General features: G+C 38.5%; 1 long non-coding RNA gene across 1 annotated transcript; it reads left to right on the top strand.

Annotated features, from left to right (window-relative positions):
• The first annotated feature begins 588 nt into the window (after window positions 1–588).
• On the top strand, window positions 589–3,754 carry LOC141743477 (uncharacterized). The gene is made up of 3 exons (XR_012587073.1): window positions 589–744; window positions 1,099–1,370; window positions 2,236–3,754. It is a non-coding gene; the product is annotated as an uncharacterized LOC141743477 (long non-coding RNA).
• Window positions 3,755–5,029: the final 1,275 nt, after the last annotated feature.

Here is a 5,029-nt window from a genome sequence, read left to right as displayed (position 1 = left end):
GCTTATGGCATGATTGTCATAGAAGAAGGGGCTGTTGAGGCAATCTGGGTCCATGAAGTTAAACTGAAGCAACTTCTTAGCAAATGCTGTCAACAGCCTATTAAACTACAAACAAACAAACAAACAAAGGTGAGAAGAGCTGAGTTTGTCTTTTACCACTTTTTCTGATGTTCTTTTTCAGGACTGTGACAACTATGAAACTGTAAGAAAATACGCAGTCTGGCAGACATGAAGAAACTGTATAATTTTCAGTAAGTTTCGCCATTCTGCATGTGCACTTCAGATACCTCTGAACCCTTAAGACAGACCACAGCGATGCAGCCTGGCACTTGCAGGAGAACCCAAACTGGATATTTGAAAGAATAAATAAAATTATAAGCAAGCACCAGCTTTAAGGTGGCTATGTTTATGCAATTATTTATTTTTTATTATTAAGGTGCTAAGGTATTTATGCAACAGCTGGAGCTACAACATGATACCTCAGGAGGAGGCAAAGTGGCCTTTCGCAGAGCCCACTGTAACGGAGCCCTGACAGACACGGGGAGGTGACACATCGGATTTAAAAGGAACTCTGCTTCCTGCAGTGAAAGGGGTTTTTTGAGCACAAGGTAGATGTCTGCCCAGGCATAACAGAACACCACAGAAAGGCAATGCTGAAGGCAGTCGAATGACTGGAGAGAATCCCTGAGACTCCAGAGGCAAAAGATGAAGGGGTGATGCCCAGAAAAGCAACTTAGGAGGCAGGTAAATTGACCCGAGCACACATTTGAACCAACTTAACAGAAAGATTTTTCCAGATAATCTTAAAGTCAAGTTTGTTGTCTTGGTCTTTTTTTTTCTTATTTTTTTTCCTTAAAAGCAATCCAGACAAGTTCTATGTTGTACAGGGTGTTGGATAAATCAGTCTCACTCATTTTCTAATCAATTTCTTATAAGCCCATGATCAACCTTACCAGCTACTTACCCTTATTGGTAAGAATCTTCTTCTCATGTTTCTTCAATCATTATAAACAAGAACAGCTGAAAAAAATTACACAGTGCAAGATGTAAACTCAATTTACAGGTTTATAAATATTACAATTTCTTAAATATTTCTAGGCATTTCGAGACTGAAATGTTCTTAAGAAGACTAGAGCTCCAACCGGAGACCCAGGAGAGATGCTTTCAGTTCGCTGCTCCATTACAGACTTCCTATGTGGACTTCAGTTCCTTACACTGTGCATCAAGCCCAACTTTAAAGTGTGTGTGTGTGTGTGTAATTGCAGTCTGATGCACTCTAATGACTGAAGAATGCTCTCAAATGTGGTAAGGCGGGACATATATACACACCATACCTATACATGCCTGCAGATATTTACTTGTTTTTTTTGGTGAGTATGTCTAGACGTTAATGATTAAATAGCATCCAATTAGCTACATAATGCTATTTACATGAACAAAGTTTAATCACATTCTCATTAGCAGCTTATTATAATCATTACTCATTATTTATATACAAACCAGATGAATTAGCACTTTATGTGCATTGAGGATATGACCATGTATGTATCTACTACCTACCTGCCCTTTTACATTACAAACAGGTAAAAATTTTGTTAATTCATCAGCTCTTTTCTGCAAATTTCTATATAATGTCCTTTAATAAGACATCCATTTGCATTAGATGTATTTTGGATTTTGGTAATATTCCATTGGTAGAAACCAAAGTTACATCCTTCTTGCAAAGCTTTTGTAAGATGTCCCAATTAAAGATCTTTCTGTTTCATACAACAGAAATATATACTTCTCACATATCATTCGTTAGAGGCAATAATAGCACTGATTTGCTAATTCCTTTACAATACTTATTCAAAAATTAAATAAATTGTTAATATTGCTGCACAAGAAAAACATGCTCCATGTTACACTTCAGGATTCATTCCTGTTAGTGAAGATAATGTGAGACTAGAATGAACTGGAAGCAAGAGATTTCAACTATAGTCTCAAGAAAGATGATTAACTATTTGACAGAGCTGGACAAAACGAAGGGCAAATAAAAAAATTCGACTTTTTTCTAATCTAACAGCACCGCACAAATCTGCAGGTGCTTTTTACTGACTTAACTAAGCCATGTCAAGACAAAAGTGTCAAGATCAAGCAGGACACTTGTCCTGGCTTCATCCTATGCATTTAATGCACCAACCCCAGATGACTGCCGCCCTCATTCACTGCTTGCAACTTTGCCTCTCCTGTCAGAAGCTGTTTCCTTGGAGGACAAAGGAGACAAGAGAACAGTACTACTGCCAGCCAGACTTTCTTTTCAAGACCACGGCAGAAAAAAACTAGGCCACATGAAGGAAAGAGAAAGGGAAGGACCATCATTTTTGTACAACGCTGTGCCAGAGTCCCGGGAGAGTCACACGTGCCAGGCTTTTTTCGTGTGTCTGAGAATGCGGGGTTGTTTTCCAGATGTACCTGTTGTTTCTCCATTCTTCTCCAAGGTGACTGTGGAGGCAGGCAGACAAAGCGTTTGACACCAGTTTCCTATCCTTTTTTGAGAGGAAAGTCTCAGGATCCATATAACTCTGATACATTTTCTCTTAAGATGTTACCCTTCTAGTTCTGCAGTCGAAAACTTTTAACCTGACAAATATCAACATGCTGTCACAGAGAGGGGAATTTGCTGGTGACCTAGGGAGTTGGGCTGGCAAAAAGTTCAGCTTTTCCTCAAATACAAAGCAAACAAAAAGTACCGTTTTTCTTGAGGCAAGGGAGTTTTGCGCTGATCAGATAATATCAAATCAAGCCTCCTCATTTCAGCATGGGGTGGGGAAGCATAATGCTTCCTTTCAGTTTCGTGATATTTTGTGTTAAACCCATTGCAAATTAAGTTGATTGCCTGGAGACTATAGCTACTGCTTATAGCTCGCAAGAGAGACAAGGCAGTGTAATGATCTGTGACTGCATACCGTACATGCAGACTGCAGCCATCAGTCAACTACATAATCTTCAGCACCAAGATTCATTAAAGTCAGTGGGAGTCATGTTGTTAGAATGCTGTGTGCAGTCTGGGAAATGTAGGGGTTAATACTATAGAACCAAGAAATTGGGTTAAAAAAAAAGGTGAAAAAGAAGCTGCTAGAGCAGTAGTGGATGCAGCCAGAGTGTAGCGCTTGTGGCTATAGATTACTCTTAGATTTTTGCCACATAAACATTTTGAAAAGAAAACAAATGACAATCTATCATGTCTTAGGAGGTGGCATTCTTTTCCCTTTTTTTTTTTTGTTATAGTCATCAAAATTACTAGTTCCATTCATTAAGAAATAGTATTTTATTCAAAATTATTGCATACTTATAAGCAAGTGTCACTGCACCCTCTTTCTTCTCAAATAACTAACTTTATTATACAAATAACTCACTTCATTATGTGGGTCTTTGGGATCTGAAAGCGTTAAAAAGAAAGTTAAACCTTAATTATGGGCTGTAAGCTGCTAAAGGGAGAATACTAGAGTGTAGCAATGACATCTGGACTAGTACTAGTGCACGTAATGCATATCTGTCACTGACAACTCACTGGGTTACATTTAATTCACAATCATCAGTCATGTCTTCTTTTCAAAGCGAAAAAAAAAAGAAACTACACCAGCATCACTAGCAGAAAGCATGCCTTCAGAGGAGAGATTCTTCCATGTGCCATGATTCAACTGGATGACCTTACAGATGTAAATGCAATAGTCAAATAAATGCCAATAAATATAAAGTGACTGAGAGTTTCATATGCTGTGTTAGCATTTAATCTACCATACCTAATGAAGTTTTGTAGTTCTTCTCTTGCCCATACACTCTCAGTTTCTGAGTTTGTTTCGCCTTTCTCTTTGGTGTTGGGGGAATGCCTCTATGCTCTCTTTATGTAAATCAGGGCACAGCTTGGGTTTAGCAAAGCAAAAGATGAGCAGCATCCATCAGCCAGGAGGAAACAAGTGTTCTCCTTCTTCAGAATCGAAGAACCTGAAATGGTTACAAAGATCAGTCCAGAGGCTGTCTGAGCCTTTGCTCTGCGTGGTTGCATATTTGGCTGTGGAATATGGAGTGCTGGAATAAACAGTGTGGAACAGAAATCAGTTTGAATGAGAGCAGGAAATACTAGTTTCATAAACTTTGGACACAAAACTACTGTCTTTAAGTCTTGCATTATAGCCTCCTTTCTCCTTGAAATGTATAAGCAGCAACCTGCAGGTGTCTAGAAGTGTTTCTCTTAAAACATGAAACTGTTGCTTCCATGGCTTCACAACATGAAGACATATGGACACAGCTGATTTTCACTTAACAACTCAGTTGAGGCAAACAAAACAGCAGAAGCTATGGTTAATGTAGACCTCTTTGATCCCAAACTAAATGACAATTTTAGCACTAACACTTGTCCAGATGCTTTTGTTACAGATCAGAAAACCTGTTTGGCAAGCTCTCACTCATTTGGCTATAAGTATTTCAGTTGCCCTCCCACTAGATGTAGTCTCACCACATAAGTCATGTTTCAAGACAGAGTGAACAGATGAGCTTGTCTTACCCAATCACTAATATTGATTCACACATTCACACAGAAGAAAATGCAACTTTGAATTGTCTTGGCAGAGCATACACCTTACACATGCACAATTAAAGATTAAAGAATTAGCAGGTGCCCTAATCAAAGCCCTGCAGGGTGGGTTCTACGATTTGACCACACTTCATTATCTTTGTCCTCTTTGCACTACAACGTGACCTCTGACTAGGTGCACATTTTGCTATGGTTTATGGCAATTACGATTCTTGTTCATGGTAGATTGACTAGAATCTCTTTGGACTATCTAGTGTATAATCTTTCTTTATGTATTTCTACTATACAACCATATGCATTAGCACTGGCCCACTGGGTATCATTTTATTTCAGCTTTCATGTATACATTCTAATTATTTTACTACTGTACTGCCATTGGAGCTTAATGTTGAAAATAGAATCTACTTTTTACTAGGTCCACCACAAAATTACAACTTGTGACACCTTAGGTTA

The sequence above is a fragment of the Larus michahellis genome, chromosome 5, assembly GCF_964199755.1.
Source record: "Larus michahellis chromosome 5, bLarMic1.1, whole genome shotgun sequence".
NCBI classification, from domain to species: Eukaryota; Metazoa; Chordata; class Aves; order Charadriiformes; family Laridae; genus Larus; species Larus michahellis.
This window is presented reverse-complemented; position numbering and strand designations above follow the sequence as displayed.